This window comes from Felis catus, chromosome A2 (assembly GCF_018350175.1).
Source record: "Felis catus isolate Fca126 chromosome A2, F.catus_Fca126_mat1.0, whole genome shotgun sequence".
NCBI lineage: Eukaryota > Metazoa > Chordata > Mammalia > Carnivora > Felidae > Felis > Felis catus.
This window is the reverse complement of record NC_058369.1, coordinates 44,585,156-44,609,712: the sequence shown is the minus strand read 5'-3', so window position 1 is coordinate 44,609,712 and position 24,557 is coordinate 44,585,156. Positions and strand designations below refer to the sequence as shown.

At 37.3% G+C, this 24,557-nt stretch overlaps 1 protein-coding gene and 1 long non-coding RNA gene across 7 annotated transcripts in view; one reads left to right on the top strand and one right to left on the bottom strand.

The window, feature by feature from the left end:
• Window positions 1-24,557, bottom strand: part of CNTN4 (contactin 4) — an 899,609-nt gene that overhangs the window by 356,807 nt on the left and 518,245 nt on the right. The window lies entirely within an intron of this gene.
• LOC111559446 lies at window positions 14,334-17,229 on the top strand. The gene is made up of 3 exons (XR_002740355.2): window positions 14,334-14,467; window positions 15,306-15,417; window positions 15,690-17,229. It is a non-coding gene; the product is annotated as an uncharacterized LOC111559446 (long non-coding RNA).

Below are 24,557 nucleotides of genomic sequence, written 5' to 3'. Positions count from 1 at the left end.
TTTTCATAAAGAATACATGTGAAATAGTAAACTGATATGAACTTTTATGTATATGCTGGAAGTAGACAGGGAGGTATGGATTGCTCAGTGTCTCTGTAAAAAACCACTGAATTCTCATAGTGAAGAGAAAGAAGGAACTGGGGCCAGAGCATTACATTAAAAATGCAGACTTCATACATCAGCCTCTCCGCTGCTAATCCCAGAGTGGATTTTAGAAAGTTCACTTCATCCTGACTCTCTGAATAACCACTCTCCCACAAATTTATTCTTCTCTAGTATCATCTCCTCCCATCCTCCTCATTTTTCCCTCTTATGATCAGTTCCAAATATCTCTAGCCTGATCCCATTAAATAAGACACACAGACACGTTTCTCAACCTCAGCAGTACTGACATTTAGGGGCTTGTAATTCTTTGTTGTATGGAACTGCTTGGGTACATTGGAATATGTTTGGTAGCAGACATTGCCAAATGTATCCTGAGGAAGGGGTGGGGAAGACAATGTTTTCTGCTCCCCCCTTTCTGTGTCTCCCTCCTGAAAGGGATAGCAAAGAACTTGTAAAAGGAGAGAGTCTCCAGCAAGATGCAGACAAATGGGGTGGTGTGAGAGTCATAAACAAGAAGAAAAGCAAGATCCCTTTGGACTGAGGAAAGGATGTGGGAGCAGAGCATCTATGCCAAGCCAGTGCTCCCCACCACTGGGTTACTCCATAATGTGCCTAGGGAGGTGCTATCTAAGGTAGTGATGTTATAACCTTAGGATAGATTCCCTTTCCAGAGGCAAAAAAGCTGAGAGCTCCCATATTCACTTGGGCTTTGACAATGAGAATGTCAATGGCAACTTTAACAGACCAGAATTTAGATATCCTTCTTCCCCATCTCCTGTGTACAACTTTAGGGACTGGGTTGGTTCCAGTGAGAATGGAAATACAATTTTCTTACCAACCTGGCAAAGAATAGATGCAGCTTTGGAGTAAAAAATAAGTTGCTTTAAAGGAAATAAGGAAATGAAATTTTATACACTATTGTTACCTGTTTAAGTCTGCAAGTTCCAGAACTCTCTGTCGTGTTAAACTTCTAGTCTCAATTGTGGAAGATTTAGTATACGGTCCTCAGGTGCTACAGTGAACTCAATAAGAACTCTATCTCCTCATCTTGGCCCTGCTCCTTGGTTTAATGGTTCCCAGATTGCCAGCTTTTACAATGTTCTCAATGCTTAACTCTGACTCATGGCTGGGCCATAGAAATGTTTAGCTCACTGCCCTGGGCTCAGATAATGGCTCCAGGCCTTCCCAATGGGAGTTACAAAGACCTGTGAAGGGCAGGGAGTCTGATAAACAGTCAGGAAAAGTGTGTTTTCTGAAAATCTTTCAGCTGGTAATGGGATGACAGTAACCTTGTTGAAGAGTTAACCTTGCTGGATGGTTGCTCATTATCAAGCTGCCGGCATTCATCTGCTGTTTTAATAAATGCAGGCTCAACTTAAGCACCTTCTCCAATAACAGGAATCACATACCACTCCACAGAAAATATCCCTCGTCCTCCCACCAACAAAGAGAGCTGTGTGCATATGATATATTTCTCTCTGTGTGTATACACACATTTGCAATTATTTTAATTCCATGTATTCGGGATGATAAAATACAGCTTGGGTAATCAGTAATTGGCTGGTGCTGTGCCTGGCACGACTCATAGCTTTCACACCAAATGATTCCTTTGATTCTTGGGTGGAAGGCGGTATCTGGGCCTTTTAATTTGGCTGCATTGCGAACTGTGTTGGGAAAAAAACCCAGTGTGGTCCAAAGGAAAACACTGAGGAAATAGCTATTTCTCTCTCAATAGGTAGAAATAAGCAGATTATTTTTTTAAAAAGCACTGTTCAAAGCACAACTGCATTAAGTAAATTTACAAGTCCTTAAAAATGTATACACCATATTTTCATATTTTAGTAAGCTACTAAATTAGTTACAGGTTTCAAATTCATGTTTGTATTCTCTTTATTCTCATCCAGATACAAGTACTACAATTTTCTATTCAATTAAAAGCAAACATGTCAGTATATGTTTTTTAAATTTTATTGCATTTGTTTTTTATTTTTACTTTTCTGAGGTCAAGAGAGAAAGCCCACATGTGTGCATGCGTGTACCTGTGCTCACAAGCAGGGGAGGGGCAAAGACAGAGAGGGGGACTAAGAATCTTAAGCAGTCTCCATGCCCAGCCCAGAGCTGGAAGTGGGGCTCTATCTCAAGACCATGATATCATGAACTGAGCCAAAGTCAAGAGTAGGCCATTACCTGAGGGAGCCACCCAGGTGTCCCAAAGTCAGCACATGTTAAAAACTGAAGATGACAAGGTTTACAGAAGAACCATGTGACCTGAGTTCTATCATTACTCTGATGTAAACTTACTGACAACTCTGAGCAAATCACTGCCCCTGACTCTTTCGGTTTATATTCTCTTTCACAGAATAAACTGCTGACTCAATAAATGCTAGGATTTCTTCCTACTGGAACATTTGATGACTTGAGGCAAATAACCCTACAAAGAAGCCAAACCTTTAACCCCCATCCAAATTGTGAAAAATTGCCTATCCAACTAACAAGAGAATAGAATCAATGGCAGAACTATGTGTTTACTATTGTATATTAGAAACTGCAAATTCAAATGTCTATAAGTGACAGGCTTACGTGTAAATGGATGAGATCAATGTAAGAGTAAGGGGTGGGAAGCTTTGAGAACCAAAGAACTTATGTCCTATCTACAGAAGGCAACTTCTCAGTTCCAACCTAACACTGCCATGTAGGAATACAAGTCTCCACATCATTAAAAGAAGTCAGACTTTTCTGTTAGGTTTCCTGATAGTCAAAAGATTGAAACTCTGTAGACTGAATAAAAATCATAGTTCTCTATTAAAAGCATGTCTTCTTCCCAAATGAGGTCGTGCCCCCATTGGCATCCATTTACAGCACTTAGCTAAGGACTCCCAGGTTTAAATCTTTAGTATGGCTCTCATTCTTAAGCCTCAGGTCGTATGTTTAGTGGCCTCCCAGGCATTTCCACTTGGATACCATGAAATTTTAGTGGCGCCAATTTGTTATCTCCCACAGCATTCAAGCATTCACTTGTGGATACAGTTAAAGTGAACCAAAAAGTGTAAGTTAAAAGGAGGTATATTTGGATTAATGTAAGGGTTAGACCCTGTTAGAAAGTTGTTTCATTATCAGCTGCATGTATCATGCATAGTGCTAGCTTCCCCTACAGCACCAATCTATTTTAATGAATATGTTCTCAAGTTAAGGGTCTTGTTCCATAACAGCAATCACATACCACTCCAGAACAAGTACCTTTGTCCTCCTACAAACAAGTGGGGAGTTAGTTTTCTGTACAGAGTTTAGTTCTCTTTGTGTGTACTCCCATTTGTAATTATTTTAACTCATGCACTTTGGGTTATCAGGAATTGGCTGGTTCATTTTCTCCAAACAAAAATCAGGCTAGTCTATGGTTTGGGTTTTCTACTGTCCCAAATCAAAGAGTATAACCTTGCTAACTGACGTTGGAAACTGGAACAGAACACCATTATGAAGCGTCCAATGATGTAAACCAAAGCCACCACTATCCACCTTAAGGTTCTTTAATTCCTAGGGCACCTGGGTGGCTCAGTGGGTTTAAGCATCTAACTCTTCGTTTCAGTTCAGGTCATGATCTCATGGTTCGTGAGTTCGAGCCCCATGTCAGGCTCCATGTGGACAGTGACGAGCCTGCTTCAGATTCTCTCTCTCACCCTCTCTCTGCCCCTGCCCTGCTAACACTATCTCTCTCAAAATACATACATAAACTTAAAAAGGGGGCCCTTTAATTCCTTTATGATACAACTTAAATAACAAAGGGCCAGAGGGAAAACAAGGCTTTCATCTATCAAGGAAAACACAGTAAGTTTTAAGCTTTAACCAAATAAACTGAGAAAAAGCACTTAGCTTTCCTTTTAATCACTACCACAACCTATAAAGTTTATTTCCTGAGTTCTAAACATTAAAATTCTTGTATAATTGTCAAAGGAGCCATGTTTTTGAAAGGACCCTTTTACAGGTCTTGTCTCAGTAGAAGACCAAATGCTACTGACTTTGGGGGATGATGCTACCTCCTGAAACGAAATAAAACTAGATGAAAAAAATGTACTGGGGGGGGATTATACTATTTCTATTAGTTTCTTCAGGAGTTTATATGCATTCTTCTATTTCAGGATAATTTTTAACATTTCTGTCTTAAGTTAAAGGAATACCTAGGTGAGATACCTAAAATATTCACCCTAAAACTATTTCTCAGACTGTGATGCCTAAGTTACTTCTTTTCAGACATCCTTCTTCAGTCCCACAATAAGACTCCACCATAAGACTTATTCCCATTACTTGACCCTGACAAAGATGATTCATGGTGTGGGCATTTTAAGTTAGAGACCATATGGGAAATAATGTACATAGAAGGAAAAGCATGGCAGATTAATAACAGTGATGTTTATGTATATTTCAATGACCAAAGCTAATGGCTATGTAAAGGAAGAACTCATCACTAAATGAATATAGTTTCCATTTCACAAGAATGTATGGCTAATCTTTCTTTTCCACAAGTTCAGACAAGTACAAATTATTATACCGATCCTTGAACAAGGCAGTGGCTTGCTTAATTACATTTCTAAATGTATTCTCTTCTCTGCTCCTCCCGATTCATCTTGTCTGAACTTTCCTGACCCTTCTTTTACTACTTTAATCTGTACAATGATATGTTCATACAGATAACAAGAAAGTCACATGGATATAAACCTTTGTTAAATTATTTTACTTATGACCATTGAAAAGAAAAAAAAACTGAAAATTTTGTAAGAAATTAAAAATATAATTTAGGGGGAAGAGTATTCATAACTGAAAATTTTTATTGCCAAAACAAAATTAGCTGACTACTATTATTTGGATAAATCTAGCTTTAACTTTTGTTTGACTTGTTCAGGTTTCATGCTTATTAGTCCCATGATTTATGCGAGGATGTCTGCATTTGGCATTAGACCTTTAAATACATGGATCAGACATCAGATTCTACTGTAGGCCATTCTGGGAAGGAAACAGGGAGACTGGTCGTTGGGGTCCACCCTACTAACATTATATCTTAAACTTATTTACATAACTTTCTATAATTTCCCCTTGTTAGCTTCCCAGCAGCCAGCTATAATATCCATTGTTTTCCTATTTCTGTGGCTGTCCAGAATTCTCAGCTGCAATACTTCAGTTAGGTTGCTCTACTCTGCTCCTTGCCTTTTCTCTTCATTGTCCTCAATGGGATTCATTCATCTTCCTCTCCCCTTGAAGTCTTGCTAAATGACTGACTTTCAAATCCCTAAATCACACAGAGTGCTAATGGAGGTTAATGGCTTCCCCAAGTATTTAAATTTTAAATGGAAACTCCTATAGGTACAAGGGGAACCAAAAGAATAAATATTTAATATTGTGAATTGCAGGAAAGTGAAAGACATTTTAACGCTGGTGTTCTCCACCAGTCCTCATCAAATGAAAGCCCTCTTTTAAGACATATCCTGTAAATGATACGTAATTTTGAGTTATTTCCAAGTTGGGATAGAACAATGGTTCTTAAATTTCAGTGTGCTTAAGAATCATGTTGGAGAGTTGCCAAAAATGCAGCCTTGAGGACCTATCCTCAGAGACACTGTTTTAGGAGGTTTAAGATAGAGCCCAGGAGTCTGTCTTTAAACAAATAACACAAGTAATGCTAAGGCAAGTAGTCCTCAAAGAACTCTACGAAATATCGGTCACCCAAAAGGCTACTGGAACATTCCCAGTCAGAATACAACACCTAGACTTGGCACTTAGGTCCAGCTATCAGTTTATCTTTGCTGAATTATCAAAAGGTTAAAAAGGTTAATCTTACTGGGTTCTTCTAAGGAATAAACAAGTTAATATTTTACCATTGTCAGCCACCATCACCATCAATGTCTTCATTAACCTCAATAATAACGGAAAATCACTGGGAAGTCTGTTCACATGTGTCAAGCATTGTTCTAAGTTTTTTCAGGTATTAACCCATTTAATCACCAGGTGAACATATGCTCAAAGGGACTTAATAAAACATGTTCAAGAATGGGCATGTAATTATATTTTTATCATTGAAAATATTAGGAAGATCACATCATCAACAAAACTGTAAAAGTTGCTGCCTCCTGTTGGAATGAGCACTGGGTGTTATAATGAAACCAATTGGACAATAAATTTCATATTAAAAAAAAAAACAGGGGCGCCTGGGTGGCGCGGTCAGTTAAGCGTCCGACTTCAGCTCAGGTCACGATCTCGCGGTCTGCGAGTTCGAGCCCTGCGTCGGGCTCTGGGCTGATGGCTCAGAGCCTGGAGCCTGCTTCCGATTCGGTGTCTCCTTCTCTCTCTGCCCCTCCCCCCTTCATGCTCTGTCTCTCTCTGACTCAAAAAAATAAATAAATACGTTAAAAAAAAGTTAAAAAAAAATAAACATTAAAAAAAGTTGCTGCCTGAGACCATCTCTGTGCCTGTGTGTGTGTGCGTGCACACATGTGTATACATGAGAAAGGTATGTGTTTTTGTACAAGTCTATCAATCTTGTCTTGACTATTTTTTCAAGTCAGCAGCCTTATCTTTACTTGTACTCCACTCAATCTCTTCTTGTCATTTTCCCTTTCTGTTTGAAAATAACTATACCCAAGTCTGCAAAACATTGTCTTTCTATTCCATTTCTTGTTGTAAAGAGTTTCTGACATTCTGGGAGATGGACATTCTATAACAATAATGGTGCTGGATAGTTTTGACTTACAGGGAATCTAAGGAGAGAAAATGTCCCCACACTGTAAAGTGGTAAGACAGAACTCAATGGTTCTGAATGATGGGGTCAGTGACTGGTACAGTCTGTCCCCAGTCTCTCCTGTGGTTTCACAAAATGTGAAACACATACGTGGACGCTGTCAGCAGAAGGAAAACCATCTTATGAAAGATAAGAGCAAAATCTGCTGTTTTGTAAAAGTGTAACTCTGAAATGAAACTAGGAAGACTGGACCCTTTTATTGAATTGACGATTAACAGTTGCTTTATTGTTCTTGGAAATGGATTCATGATATGATACAGGGTGCAATTTTTAGTAATTAGGGATATGATTCCCCCTACGTTTCAACCCAGATCTTCCATTATCCAATACCATGTATTCAAATGCAGCTACTCTCCATTTTCTATACATATTTCATGAATTTAGCCTTAGTGTTTTCAGTCACCTAAAATTCCCTTTGCCTGCTTTGAGCACAGTGCATGAGCATCTAACTATGCATTAAAGTAGGGGTTTGTAAACTAAATGCACAAAGATTGACTTGGAAAGAATCCGTAAACTTATTAAATTGAATTACAATGTGCCTGTGAATTTTGGATGTGAGAAGCGATCATTTTCGTCAGATCTATCATCTTTGAGGGATGTATAACCTTACCTACTGCAAAAAAGTTAAGAACTACTGCAACCAGGAGCTTAAATCATGGGCTACCTTATCCAAAAAGATGTCCCTGATTATCAGCTCATAAAGGTCAACAGCTAGAATTGCCTTCAGGGCAAAATTAACACCTTTAATCTCCTAACTCCTCCAAGAACACATTGAATGTTTCATGGTCAAGGAGCGCATTTTATTTATACTAGAATTCTCAGCATCTGTAGACTGCAAGTACTCTTGTTCCATCATTTGTAATGTATTTTCCTGCAACGCTTATCAGTGGCTTTACACTTGGTAGTATATTTATAAATATTTGTGAATGGGAATGAAAATTCTTACTGAAAGAAGAAACAAAAAATATTAAATGAACATCTAACAACTATTTCATTCTCCTAATATTTTTAATTTGGTTTAATACTTTCAAAAAAAAACTTGTTTATTCTCTTAGGCCTCTGGGGAAAAAAAAAATTCTTGTTCCTTTCCAAAATACTAGGCATTTTCAATTACAACAATATACATATTTTTGACCATCCTAGTAATTCAACAGTAATTTAGGATGAAGCAAATTGTTAGCAACAAGGAATAAAAATAGTAATTCAATTTAAGTATGTTTATATAAGCAACCACCATAGAAACTGAGTGATTCCTAAAATATACACACACATATGCATGTATGTATGTTTATGTATACACACATATACAGAATATACACATGTATGTATACACATATAATTTTGGGTGTACACATATAATTTTGTGTGTGTAATTAAAGTTCATCATATATGGGATAAAATATATCCTATATACTTTAGATATTTAGGGTGGGACCCTTCGGAGAGATACATAATTGAGGAAAGAAGGCCAATGAGTAGCATCTACCTGTTTCTGAATCCCTAGTCATATAAGGTCTAGCATTTCTTAACCCTCCTCTTCGCCACCTTCTCAGTCACCCTATATATGTTTAGCCATCACTCTCTGACTCTGCTGCCATGGTAGGTGACTGCAGAGCCCATGAGTCCTTGCATAGCTGGTGAAACCACTCTTACCCTACGGAAACATGGCTGGGAGATGACAAAAAGCACTTAGAAATTCTATGGAATTATTCAGTAAGCTAATTTCTCACCTAGCTTATAACTTCTATATCACAGTTTCGGCAATTTATAGAATCACGACCCTTGGTACATCTACCACTGTTATCTGACATTTTTTTTTTTTAATGTTTATTTATTTTTTAGAGAGAGAGAGAGACAGAGACAGAGAGTGACTGCGGGAGGGGCAGACAGAGAGAGACAGACAGAACCTGAAGCAGGCTCCAGGCTCAGAGCTGTCAGCACAGAGGCCAACATGGGGCTGGAACTCAAGAACAGTGAGAACATAACCTGAGGCAAAGTCAGAAGCTCAACCAACTTGAGTCACCCAGGCTCCCCTAACGTTGTTATTAAATTACATGTCTAACCGTCCCAAAATCCTTCCAAAGATTATAAAATCTTTGAGTAGACAGCCATATCATGTACTTTTTTCTGTTACTCTGAATACCAAATACCAGGCTTTACCCATATGAGGTTCTAAATACCCTGTAAAACTCCAGCTTCATTTTCTATTTTTTCTTTTCTTTTCTTTTCTTTTCTTTTCTTTTCTTTTCTTTTCTTTTCTTTTCTTTTCTTTTCTTTTCTTTTCTTTTCTTTTCTTCTCTTCTCTTCTCTTCTTTCTCTCTCTCTCTCTCTCTCTCTCTCTCTCTCTCTCTCTCTTTAAGTAGGCTCCATGCTTAGTGTAGAGTCCAATGCAGGGCTTGAGCCCACGACTATCAGATCAAGACCTGAGCTGAGCTTGAGTCAGACACCCCTAGGCACCCCTAGCTTCATTTTCTAAAACTATTCTCAGTTCATTTTATCATTTAGTTACAAGTTATCCTAACCATTTTCCTTTGTAACATCCATGATTTCAAATATATTTGTTTTCCTCATTATAAATGCAACATATCCAGTGTAGAAACTCTAGAAAACAACAAAAAAATACAGGCAGATGAAAATGGAAAGCCTCTGTAAACCCACAACCAAAAGGTAATTAATGTTAATAAATTAACACATTTGCTATATTATTTCCCTTTGGCCTCTGGATATATTCTTATTTTTATGAAACTGGTATCCAGGCTTATGTTTCAATTTTCATTATATTATATACATACTGCATTCCAAGCACCTTTCCATGTCATTATATGTTATTTAAAAACATGATTTTTTGATGGTTGCATAGTTCTTCATTCCATAGAAATTTTATAATTTATTTAATCATTGACCTACAACTGTTTGTTTAGGCTGTTAATGGTATTTGCTAATTATGATGTGACCAAAAATTTCTGAACATAAAGAATTACACATATCTCTGATCATTACATAGATTCCTAGAAGAAGAAATATTGTGGCTTCTCACATGTATACCCAAATTGCTTTGCAGAAATTGTCTACCCATTTGCATTCCTGCCAGCAGGGCAGAGAATGCCCTTCTCACTGGATCCTTTCCAGGTTTGAGTGCCATTATGTCTTCTAATCTTTGACAATTTGCTAACATCATATTCAATTATGTACCTGACCTTTGTTCATCTTGTTACCTCTTCCCAGCATGCCCTTTCCCTAATTCTCCATTTATTCAAGCTATCTTCAAGGCAGATCTCAAATAATCTCTACATTTTTAAAGGTTTGCCCATCATGGAAATTTTGCCTTCTATGTGTTTTCATAGGGACATGTTTCTGTATCTTTTAGAGCTTGTATTATAGTATGTCTTGTATGGTATTTAACTGCATAATTAAATGTTTCTCCTCTATTGTACTATAAGTATTTGAAGTCAGGGATTAGCTTTTACTCATCCATCCTTTGTTCCCAGAACCTAATAACAGAGAGGCAGCAAACATAATGGACACTTACTACTTGAAAAAGGTCAAATAACTTACAGTTTTTAGAAAAGATATTTTAAAATTTATTCATTCATTCATTAAAATTTTTATTTAGTGTCTTCTCTGTGTCAATTACTAAACAAATGACAAATAAATGATAAGCAAAATTAGAAATTATCTCTGCCCTTGAAGGGACTTCATTTATTAAATGAGGCAGACAATCAAGTAATTAACCAAAGGCATTTAAATTATAATAAGAATAAGTGGTGTCAAGGAAAGGTATATAATTTAGTTGTGGAAGGTTTCTCTGAGAATGTGGGAAGGGAAAACATGGAGAGAAGGAACTAAGATTTAAGGTATCCCTTTCCTCATCTGTTTACTGGATCTTCCCTTCCACCAACCTGGTGACCTACTCAGAGTGACCTCAGTATAATCCCACACATTCAAACATTGGAAAATCCATTCAAACAAGAATCCATGGACCCTTAAAGAATAGCTTCACTGTGGCTACTCTTTTTAAGATTGAATTTTATACATAATCATCACACTTCCTTGCCCCTCAGAGACTCCACATAATGCACTGAATTAAGAGAGTACATTTGTTCACTGTCCTTTATCAGTTGAGAAAAAAATGCTTCAGACTTCTTTGTCTGGTCGATGGCCTGAGTCTCTGTCCTATTCAGTATGAGTTGCCACATACCAGACACAAAACAAATCAATACTCTCTACTCCTCTCAGGCAAGGGATTCAAGGTATTCCAATAATTAAGCAACCATGTGTGTGCAGAAAAGGCAATATCCCCAACGATTAGTGTTAAATTTAATTAATTACCTCTAAAATAAAATGACACATAAACTTTGTAATTAAGAATAATTCTTAATTAAGGAACATTTGACAGATAGGCAGGAAGGAGGAAAGGGATGGAAAATGGCTGATTAAGATGGGGAATTAAGCACCTCATTGAAGATATTAGCAAGCCCTGTTGTGTGTTTATTTAATTTTCAGGGTATTCAATGAACTGAAATTCAAAACAAATATAGAGGGCATTTCAGTGAAATGTGTGCACTTTTTTCAGTTTAATGTAAAATTGTACCTTTGCCGCCAAAACGGCAGCTGTACTTTTACTCCCTTGATCACTCAACTAAGGAAAGGAAACCAGTTGGTTGGAGAGTTATCACATCTGTTGACTTTCTAAGGCATACAAAAAGCCATATAGTCCTAAAGACTAAGTGGGTCTGGTTCATAAGACATATAGTTCTTTTCCTACTATTGGCATTTGATGAAGTTTGTTAGCTATCTCATACGCCTGACATTTGGAGGGGCTGTGTTGTATCCTGAACTATTCCATTTCATGCTGATAAACCAACCGTGCAAAAATGGCCTGGAGAATCTTGGATAACACAAGATATAGCATAGCAAATAAAACAGAAAGGTTATCTGCAAACATAGTCTCTCTCTTAATCCCCCCACCAAAACCACCACTTCTACTACCATAGAGCAGAAATGAAACTAAAAAACATAACTAAAGGGGAAAGGGGACATGTATAATCTTGGTTTAGGTTTTATTAAGCAGCTATTTAGTAATATAAAAGTGAACAATCTGGAAAATTTCTAGTGATAAGAGAAGTTATACTCAATATTTTTAAGGACAAGGTAAGCATAAACATGACTAAAGAAAAAGAAGATTATTTTTAACCAGGATTGAATACGAATTTCTTAATAAAATCATACAATTTTTTTGCTTTGAAGTTCTCAGAAATCTATAAAAAGTAGTTTAATGACTAATAGAATCATTTATTTTCTAACAATTGTATTAAAATCATAGTCATTAGTAACAGGAATAGTAAGTATAAGAAGATAATCATCACCATGCTAGGGAATGGGCTAAGACAATATATGCCGTGATTTTCACCACTTTAAATCATCAACATAAACACCACAATCATGTAGAAAACACCTCTGGTAAGCTGTGCTAGAAAAACAAAGAAATAAACAAACAAACAAACAAAAACATTAGTCTGCATTTCTTAAGTTATTATGTACTAAGAAGATTTAGTGACAGCTAAAATTCAAGTTCTCTCCTAACAGACTGATTAAATACTTTACAATTCCATGATGAAAAAATACACATTCTTGTATTTATTGCAAATTCTATAGTTTCTCAATTTTTTGATTTGCACATAATAACATGCATTGTAGAAAACCTGTTATTTTTTCCCCTAACAGTCACTCCTTTTTGTTCCAAGTTTAAGAATCAGCTCTTTTAAAAGTTCACTTTGATTTCTCATTGACTAGAGTGCCTGCCTGCTGCCACCACCATCTGCTGGGAATGTGAAGTCAACCCCTTAAAATGTTTAAAACAAAAACTCACAATAAACCATGCTGTTTGATGTTCAACCTATCTTCATAAAGACTATATTACTTCCCAGACATCCTAACATCCTAAGTCTCCTGCCAAGATAAGCCAGTCCTAAGTTATATATATATATATATATATATATATATATATATATATATATATATATATATACACACACACACACACACACACACACACATATATATGTATGTATACATATGTACATATATATATAATATATATAAAACTTACATTTATAAATATATACATATATATGCCACTAAGCTCATAGTAAATGTGTGGGATACTAAGATTTGCTCTTCTCACACAATATTTGCTCAACTAAGAAGGTATTTAAGAAGAGCCTCACAATCGAATCTGGTGTGTTAATTCCTACATAGTCATCACCTGTTACTGGATTCAAATTATTTGATATACAAGGTATTCATCAGGTAGAAGTTTAGTCTAAAAACCCAGAGCGCTGCAGACTCTGAAGAGTTTATTGGCTAGTGACTGAAAAGTCTATTTAGATTCCCTTGGTCTACAAGCATCTTTCAACAAAGGATAAACACTATCTACTATTTAAGAATTGTCCAGTTAGGGTACATGCAACATACGGGATAAGTACTTCAAGGATCTATTGCTGTGTAACAAACTACTCCAAAACTGAGTGGTGAAAACAATAATTATTTATTGTTTTTCACCATTCTTTCAACTGGGTTCACCTGTTCTACATTCAGGTGGAGGGTCAGCTGGGCTGCAAGGTTTGAGATGGCTTCACCCAAATGTCTGGCAGTTGGCTGGCTGGTTAGACTGGTTAGAGCTGGGTGTGATAATGTGAAGATGGAAACAATGTACTTAACTATCAGAGAGGGCTCTATTTTATGCCTATTTTACTGTCTATGGAATAAAGCTTGAACAAATTAAATGACTTCCCAGTGCTCCCTAGTTATTGAACCCAGACATTTTTTAGAAAAATGCTTATTTATTTATTTTGAGAGACAGAAGGAGAGAGAGAGACAGAGACAGAGAGAGAGCACATATGCGCACACATGAGCATGGGATGGGCAGAGAGAAAGGGAGAGAGAATCCCAAGAAGGCTCCTCGCTGTTGGTGCTGAGCTCCATGTGGGGCTCAATCCCATGAACTGTGAAATCATGAACTGAGGTGAAATCAAGAGCCAGACACTTAACTGACTGAGTCACCCAGCTGCCAGTGAAGCCGGACACTTAAACCCAAGTCATTTGACTACCGATTGTGCATTTGTAATTAAAATACAGTAGTCTATTCCTATCTGGGGAAGTTATATGTTCCAAGACCCACCACCCCCCAAGATGCCTCAAACTTGGAGAGTGCTGAACCCAAAGCATACTATGAAATATCCCATATATACATACCTATTATAGAATTTAATTTATAAATTAGGCACAGTAAGAGCCTAATAACATTAACAATAAAATGGAATAATTATAACAATATACTGTTATTAGAGTTATGTGAATATGGTCTCTCTCTCTCTCATAATATCTTATTGTACTGTCCTTCCCTTTCTTCTTGTGATGATGTGAGATGATAAAGTGCCTCTTGTGGTGATGTGAGATGATAAAGTGATGACACGAACTGAGGTGAATGACGGAAGCATTGTGACATAGCGTTGCTCTACTACTGAACTTCTGAACATACATCAGAAGGAGGGCCATCTGCTGACAGAAGTGAAACAGGTAACTAAAACCTCAAAAAGTGAAACTGCAGATAAAGGGGGATTACTGTATTCTACCATTTCCCACCATAATGTGCTGATGGGAGAGAATATTAATCATAACTTGAAAACCAGAAAGTCTGTGTTCCCACTGTTCTTTGCATATGTGTTACTGCAGTTAGCAAATTGCATTGCAGTTAGCTATTTATGTTTTTTATGGGCCACTGGAATGAAAGCTTTTATAGGGCAAGGATCAGGTCTTAAACATTTATGGAACCTCAGGGCCTAAAACAGTGGCTGGCTGGTACATAGATTTCTTATAACTATTACTGAATTAATTAATGGATTTTAACTGTTACAAAGCCAAATAAGGGTATTTTCTGCCACCAACAGTACAAAGTTACATATTTAAAAAAATTTATTCCTTGTAATAAAATTGCCTCAAGTAATATTTATTTAAGAAAAAAATGGAAACATAAAATTAATCAGCAATGACTTACTTTGGAAAAATCAATAATGATCAAAAAGGGCCACTTATTGTACTATGATCTAGAAAGGAAAACGGTTACTCCTTAAAACACAGTTTTGTTTTATTTTGTTTTTAAATGTACATTTTCTTAATACTAGTTCAAAACTCAAGTCTTACTCATAAGGACCTATTTGTAGAATCATAAACAACGGCTACAAAGACTCTAGCTATTCTATGAAAACAAAACTCTGGAAGTAAATTAAAACCCCAAGGACATGTAGCCAGTTATTCTAATACCAAAAATAGCCTGTGAACGGAATTGAGAAATCTAAAGAGGAAGAGTTTTAATTGGCCTGGATAACAAGATAAATCATCTTTATTCCTCTTCTAGGAAGTCATGAAAGAAAGTCACACATTTGTTCTGTTGTTAGCTGTGGTGTGTTACCAGCGCAGGTTACGGCAAATGCTGTACGGACACCTGGATGAGTCTGAACTTCATGGGGGTCAGTCATCTAAGATAATTTTGCCCTTTCATATTTGCAGGCTATATTCTAACTTCAAAGTGCATCTACACAAATGGATAATACAGTTTACAAGGGAGATAAAATCTTTAAAGAATCAAAGCAATGCCACAACTGACCTTCATGAAAAGGCAGATGAAAGTATCCCTTCACTGATGCCTCATGTTATTTGTGTACACATAGGACACTGTTACAACTTTAGGGTGTGAACAGATACATATCCTCCATACCCTATTCTTTTTCCTTATGTACAGGCACCCAGCCAGAGAAGAATGTGGGAAATTGTGGCGTTGGGTCCCACGGGAAATGACTGAGACCGCACCTTGAGTCTATCCCACCCGATCTACCCTCATATTCTTTCCTGAGAAGGGCAATAGTGGTCACCAAATCAGGCTGAGGCTCCTATCATTGGAATTTCTCCTATCAGGAACGAATACTAAGACTTTACATTTTTTTTCACCTAGATTTCAAGTGAGCAGGAAACAAATCACCAACCTACATCAAAGAGGTTCAAGCTTGTTGCAGAGATGCCAAGCTCGATTTTTCAATGTCAGTCTCCAGAGATATTAATTCTCAGTTCCTATTTGTAGCTTTATCGCTATGTATGATCATACTGAAAATTCAAAGAGGATTGTGTATAATTCTATTCCCTATTCTTATTTATTTTATTACGAGTTTAAAAATGAATTTAAATGTTTAAAACACATCAACAGTTAAGACACTGTTCCCTAAACTACTCAAGCTCATGAAAACATCTTAAAAATAATCAAGTAGCACAGCTTTGAAGACTTGAATACAATGCTAATAATAATAATAAAAAAAGTAGAGCTTGTACATAGCTTGGTTAAGAACAGGCAATGCACAAGAATGATGTAAGATCATCTGAATTAATATTTGCAACACTAACAAATCAGATTATTCTTCTGATATACAAAGCCTTGCAAGAAGGGTGTCCTACATCATCAGCCCCTTGAGGAATTGTGGATAAACAGAAAATAATTATATCCCTAGAGATGAAATAAAACTGGTTGTCCCCCTGAGAGAGCCCTTGTTTTGATGTTAAATGATGGGTGTTACTGGTATTTCAAAGGAAAACCTCCCCAGAAGCAGGATGCAATAAAAACTGACATACAGATTAAAAAGACGATTAAATATTAATGAGGCCAAACCCACTTACAAATCAAATGCGGAAGAAAGGAGACATCTTTCTTTCAGAGAAAGTTGGATTCACTCATCACATCCTATTGCTTTAAAACAACAAATCTGTTTGTGTTATTGCATACCAAGCATCACGTTTTGGAGAACACAGACGTGACCTTCGCAAAGCAAGCTGGTTACTAAATAATGCATAACTATGATATTTGTGTTGTTCCAAAAAAAAAAAAGTGGAGAATATCTTGAATGAGAATTTTCATGTAAAATGACAAATGTTTTTCTCTGGTAAGTTTTGGCTAGGTTCACTTTGGGTCCCAGGAATTGCTCAAGGTGTGGTTCTTGACTATCTAATCCTGGAAAATAGGAGGCTACATGTTTATAGCTATGTGCAAAATTTTCTAAGATAACTTTGCTATTAATTTTGTTATTAAAAGTCTTTTATCGTAAATAAAATGTCTCCAACCTACTTATCATAAATCCCAAAGCTAATTCACAGACTATCTACACTTCTTTAGGAAGGGAAAGGCAGAGGCAGAGGTAATGATCTTAGTGACTTAAGTATGTGCACAATTTTTGGGGTGCCTGGGTGGCTCAGTCAGTTCAGAGTCCAACTTCGGCTCAGGTCATGATCTCACAGTATGTGGGTTCGAGCCCCGTGTTGGGCTCTGTGCTGACAGCTCGGAGGAGGGAGCCTGCTTCAGATTCTGTGTCTCCCTCTCTCTCTGCTACCTCTCTCCCCAGCTAGTGCTCCGTCTCTCTCTCTTTCTCCCTCTCGTAAAGAAAATAAAATAAACATTAAAAAAATTAAAAAAAAAGAATGTGCCCAATTTAAATAAAATGAAAGTCTTTTTCACACAGAAATTTAAATATATTTTTGGACCAAAAAAATACATGATTGGTTTAGAAATCATAGAATTTTACCTCTGACTTAGAAGACAGATGGGGTTTACTTATTTAAGACTTTGCTGGTCCCCTTCCCTTTATTTTAAATGGCAGCTATAGTGAGATGTAATTTATATATCATACAATTCACATATTTTAAGTCTAAAATTCAATAGTTTTTAATATATTCAGAGTTGTGCAACTATCACCACAATGTTTTAGAATATTTTCATCATTTCCACCACAAAGCCCATTAATAGTCATTTCTTTTTCTCCCACTACCAACCAACCACACCCCCCCCCCCACCACCCCCAGCGAATGCTCTCACCTCTGTAACAACGTGCCTACTTTCTAACTCTATGGATTTGTTATTCTGGACATTTCAAACAACAGAATCATTTAATATGTGGTCTTTCATGACCAGAGTCTTTTAATCAGCATAATGGTTTTAAGGTTCATTCATGTTGTACTATGTATCAGTACGTCATTCCTTTTTTTCTTCCTTTTTTTTTTTTTAAAGTAGGCTCACACCCAACATGGGGCTCAAACTCACAATCCTGAGATCAAGAGTCTCATGCTCTACTGACTGAGCCAGCCAGGTGTCCTTTATTCCTTTTTTATTGCTGAATAAGATTACTGTATAGATATACCACATTTTATTAATGCATTTACCAGCAGATGTACATTTGTGTTGTTTCCTACCTTCCTTTAGCAAATTCTTTCTTCTCTTGGTTCTCTTTGTTACCATTTTAGTCTTTCCATGCACAAACTTCTTCCCTTAAGTTCTAGATTGCAAATTTGTTGTGTGCCCTCTGCATGCCTCTACATTCTCTTTGTGATTACATTCATTCTGTATGCCTCAGTGAGTCCTACGTGCTGAAAAGCCTCAAATCTCAATGTCTAGAGACTTCCTTGCTATGGGTTGGACCCATACAGTGTCCTCCCTCCCTATTAACTTTCCATGCTACTTACTATCTTTCCAAATATCTAACTACTTCAGTGCACATCCCTAAAGATCCTGACTCTTGCTTTTTCACCCTCATTTTTCACATTAAGTGGATCCCCATGGCATATCTATTTTACTTACAGCTATGTCTTGAATCCATCCCTATTCCATGCCATTAGTTACTTGTTTGCTCACCATGCATCCCTGTTCTACAGACTCATTGTTTGGATTCTAGTGTAACACTTCTTGGACTCTTTAATAAGTCAACGTCATTGAGGAAATAAAATCCAACTTGCTTAGCAAATAAAATAAGCAGCCTGCATGGTCTTGCCTCTGTTTATGTAATTGATCTTGCTCTGATTTTCCACAGGTGACCTCAACTGCAGTCATTTCAGACATTTGGTGTTTATGAACAGTGCCAGGATTGCCCTACCTTTATGTCACTGGATAGTTTATTTCCTCTGCCTGGAATTCAATTTTTCTTCATCTATTGCTTAATTCCATATGTCCATTGAGGTAGAGACGAGTTAGCTGCTCACTAAACACTTTTTCTTTTCCCTGGACCCAGAACGAGACCGTGCCCTTCTGCAATTAAGTGTAGCCTGTGAATGAATTCCAGCCATTGGCCCATGGGGGGAAGTATCCTTTCAGAGTCAGACAGTGAAATCCTCTTGTACAATGTCCCTTTCTCTTTCCCTGTCAAGTGGCTGAATGTTTGTGTCCAAAGACATCTTGAAATGTCACATGTTGAAGATTAGCCTGGATCCCTAAATGACAACACTGGGCCACAGCTGTTCTTGCCACTTTCCTTCACTGAATCTTACATGAGTGAGAACTACATTTCTAGGATATTAAGCCTTAGATTTTAAGGATAATCCGATATAGCAATCAGCACTAATCTCCAACAACCAAGTGATTGGGAAGGTCTTAATCTCTTTTTTTTTCTTTTAATGTTTTTTTTTTGTTTGTTTGTTTTTGAGAGAGAGAGAGAGAGAGAGAGAGAGAGAGAGAGAGAGAGAGAGAGAATGTGAGCAGGGGAGGGCTAGACAGAGAGGGAGACAGAGAATCCGAAGCAGGCTCCAGGTTCTGAGCTGTCAGCACAGAGCCTTGAGAGATCATGACCTGAGCCAAAGTCAGACACTCAACCCAGTGAGCCACCCAGGCACCACAGGAAAGGTCTTAATTTCTACTTCCACATCCGTCCTTTTGTGCATCATACTACTTGCTAAATAGTATGGGAACAGTACTTGGGAAGCCTATTCCCTTCACTACATTGCACACTTCATGAAGTCATGGACTGGACCTTTTTTTCTTTTCTTTTTTTTTTTTTCCAATTTTTATGTATTTATTTTGAGAGAGCATGCACATGTGTGCCAGCGGGGGAGGGGAAGAGAGAGAGAGGGAGAAAGAGAATCTCAAACACACTTGGCAGTATCAGCACAGAGCCCAACACGGGGCTCAAACTCACAAGGAAACCATAACATCAGGACCTGAGCAAAATTCAAAACTCAGGTATTTAACCAACTAAGCCACCTATTCACCCCATGGACTGGGTCTTTGATCTTTATAACCCAGCATCAACCATAATATCCACTATATAGGTACTTGATAAGTATTTGTTGAATAAATTAAAGTTCTTTTCACGTATCTTTCCCCATTTGTAGGAACACTAGGAATTTTATAACAAGAAGTGTGTGTGTGTGTGTGTGTGTGTGTGTGTGTGTGTGTTGTTGTTGTTGTTGTTGTTAGAGGGGTATTTATTTCTGTGTTTATCTAAATCTGGGAAATGTTTGGGGCACTTGAGTGACTCAGTTGAAGCATCCAACTTCGGCTCAGGTCATGATCTTGAAGTCCCGTGAGTTCGAGCCCCACTTTGGGTTCTGTGCTGACAGCTTGGAGTCTGGAACCTGCTTCGGTTTGTGTCCCCCTCTCTCTCTGCCCCTCCCTAGCTTGCACTCTGTCTCTCTCTCAAAATAAACATTAAACAATTGAAAAAATAAATCTGAGAAATGCTACATTAAACAAAAAATGTTTCCTTATTGCAGTCATTCTTAAACTTCTGTATAGTAATGAACCTCATCAAGATGGTAGTTTTTTTCCCAAAAATTATTTGATCGCAGGCTTTTTTTCTTACAGAACATCTTGAGAGGCAAGTAATCCACAAAGCATATTGTGGAACAAGAGCTGACCTTGAGTAATATAAATATTGCAAAATCTTGCACAGAAACTCTGAAATGTTTATTTCAATCCTAGATGCATAAATCACACAGCCAGCTTAAATATTCAGGGCCTGATGAGTTTCTGGAATATTCATGCCATAGGCTCTCTTCATTTGGGGTTGCCTAGCTTTGGGATATTTCTGTGCCATGAGTGCACACTCAGAACAAGAACTAGGGATGTGAGGATAAAATAAATCATGCTCAGTGCATTTCTTTTGTTGTCTCAGTCTGGCTAAGAATGAGGTGAAAAGAATGCAGCTATTGGCTCAACTAAAGTGAGTTTTGTAGTCAGTATGATATAGTAGGGAACCTTCTTTAATTGGCCCTGCATCTCAGTGCCCTCAACTATAAAAATCAAAACATGTAAAGAACTTGGTAGAGTACCTGGCATAGGTAAATGCTCAATAAACGTTCCATGCCATAATTATTAACAGGAAGACAACTGGCAGCAAGCCTCCTTGTGGTGATCTTGCAAAAGTCACCTTACCACTTGGGTTTCAGTTCCCTGTTTTTCCAAAGCAAAGCATGGGATTAAATCGCCTCTGACATCTACTGCTCTGACGTGCGGGGCTGCAGTCTTGTTTAACTTCAGTCTTCTACCTGTCATTCTGGACTTGCACAAGTCATGCTCCTGTGTTTCCTCCTTGTGAAGATGCTAAGAGGAAGCAATCAAGTCTAGATTATCATCACTAGTGAAGACAAAACAGAGGCAGGGATAATCCCCTATAGAAGATATTTCAATGTCATTCCAATTCGACCTTGGAATTTCCAGTGACTGTGGGGTTTGAAATTCACCTTCCTAATTTGCTAGGTACTATAGTTTTACTTGCCTGGGTACACACTGATTATTGACAGGGTTAAAACAGGCCTGAAGCAGGCCAAATACAGAACTTGTCAAATAGACAATACAGTCTAGAGATTCTTAAAAGCAGCATGCTAGTTTCAGGAAGCAAATGTATTCAAAGTAAAATGTCCTGGCTATCTAAGGTGAACACATGCTGTTTACTTTATACAGTTTGCTGCTTTATCTCCTCACACATGAAATACCTGTTTGATGTAACAGTGTGGCTGGATCCAACGCCCCCGACATTAGTACATCTTCCTTAAATAAGCCCTTGCAGACTTATAACTTTATTTCTTTTTCAAAGTGTTCGAGTATACTACTGTAGTTTTATCATCATTTATAAAGCATCTCATACACCTTGGAAAATCCATAAGTACTGTGACTTTACAGTTTTCAGGATGTTGGATGCTTACAACTGAACTGAGGTCACTCCTGAGATAGATTGTTCACAGTCAGAGTAGCTTGAGAAGAAATGTAAATTTCTCTGGACACAAAGAAACAGAAATTTGCCAAAGCTCAGTGATTTTGTAGCAAACCGTCATGCTATTTTAAAAGCCAATAAAATACAAACGCAAATAGGATTCCATGTATAAGGTACAGCTAAGAAAATGAAGCTGTTCAAACAATTCTTGACGAGGTTTCCAGTTCTATACATCGGAACAAAAGCAACATTTTGAGCAATTCATGTGTTGTCATGTTTAATATAATATCTCTCAAAAAGATGATGTACACTGAGTATGACTTCAAGCCACTGCCATATCACAGGAAAACAATCAAATAAATACTGTGCATGTCAAATATACGCCAGATATCATGAAAAATCTTGAAAGATAAGAAAGAATAAGTCCTCAGTCTCAGGTTGATCATCTTATATTTAGGAAGCCAAACTAAACGAGTGGGGAGGTAGATAATAATAATTAAAGAACAGCTGGAACATTAACGTAAGCAGCATTAGAATTCACTAATCATTATGGCAGATAAGAGAACAGAAACTTCATGGCAAACTAGGGTTTTGTCTATAAGATACTACAGATTTACTCTTTGCTCCTGTTTCTTTTTTTTCCCTTCCCCTGCTCTGTTACTACTTCTGAGAAACTTCTTATGATATTTTATTCTGCAATAAAATATTTTCTAATAACATTCTCTGTTATAATTGCACAGTTCAGCCTTGAACAACAACATGAGTTTGAATTGTGTGGGTCTACTTATACATAGATCTTCTTTGATAAATACAGTACAGTGCTATAAATGTATTTTCACTTCCTTATGATTTTCATAGTGTTTTCTTTCCTCTAATTTATTTTATGGTAAAAATATAGCATATAATATATATAACATACAAAATATGTGTCAATTGACTGTGTACATTATTAGTAAAGGGCATAGTCAACAATCATCTATAAGTAGTTAAGTTTTGGGGGGACTCAAAAGTTACACATGGATTTTATACTGCATGGGGGGTTGGTACCCCTAATCCCTATGTTGTTCAAGGGCCAATTGTATTTTAAAATCAATTCATGAAATCTGAATCAAACACAATTCATGAAAACTGAAATATTGACTGTGTGTGCAAGTGTGTACATAATTTAAAAAAAACTTTGAAGCCCTTTTTTAAAATCATGGATTCATGACTTACAGCTGATCCTCTCCTGGGTTCAAATCTTAGAAACTTCAAAATGCTTTCTTAAAGAAAGTATGGCCTTTTTGGTTTACTTATTTAAAACAATTTTTTTTTAACATTTATTATTGAGAGACAGAGAGAGACACACAACATGAGCAGGGGAGGGGCAGAGAGAGGAGAAACACAGAATCTGAAGCAGACTCCAGGCTCTGAGCTGTCAGCACAGAGCCTGACGCAGGGCTGGAACTCACAAACCAGGAGATCATGCCCTGAGCCAAAGTCAGAAGCTTAACCGACTGAGCCACCCAGGTGCCCCTGCTTATTATGTTTTTTTAATTATTGATTTATTATTTTAAGAGACAGAGTGCATGAGTGAGCAGAGGACAGGCAGAGAGAGAGGGAGAGAGATAATCCTAAGCAGGCTCAGCCCTGTCAGTGCATAGCCTAATGCACGGCTCAATCCCATGAACCTGTGAGATCATGACCCTAGCCAAAATCAAGAGTCAGTTGGTTAACTGACTGGGCCACCCAGGTACCCTTGGGCTTTTTTATTAATAAAAAAAGTCTTAAAATGAAGAAAAGTTACCTACTCTGGGCAACTCGCTCCATCTTTCTTAGTCTCAGATCCCTCAGATAAAATAATACCACTCACTTCTTAGATTATGAGTTAAGATAAAATGAAGAGATATTTTACTGGAAATGTCTGTAAGAAATAAAGGATGGTACAAATGCTCATGGCTCCAGGGACTGAAGAAAACCGAAGGATGCTGCCTCACAAACATGAAGATAACAAAATGACGTTACAAGAGAGGTAGGTGGAACCAACTTACTTATTTGTGTGAACTTCAGTAAGTTGCTTTACTTTTCTGAGCTTTAATTTTCCTCCACTGTAAAATGAGTTATCAGTAGTACCTATTTTCAAAATCACCTGATACAAATCAGCTCATCTAAATATTAACTAGTATCAAATGTGGTGATGTAGGTCACTTGGCAATGAATCTGGCCCCTAGTATATGAGTAGTAAGTCATACTTCTAGGATCGTTTCTATGGCAAGTCATTATCATCGCTTGAGTTATACCTGATAAAGTCAATATGAGAGTCAAGACAAGTTGGAATAACTTATTTATGTTATTTGTCCACTGTATGGAAACTATAGTATAGCCAGAAGACCTAAGAGGGTTTTATTTATTCACATGCTCCCATGAAATTAATAAAGTCTCTGGTCAAAAAGGGGTTAAGAATTTCCCTTGTAGAAATACTTCATTATTAATTATTATTATTTTATATCCTTTTTCACCCTAGAGCTCTTGTGTTGGAAAAGAACAGCTACAACATATTCTTTTGAATGTCTCTCTCTATCCAAACCGCAGAGCCATAAACACACACATCCGATGCACGACTCACCCATCTGAGAAACCACACATGCGCGCCCCATGCTAAGTACTTAGGTTTA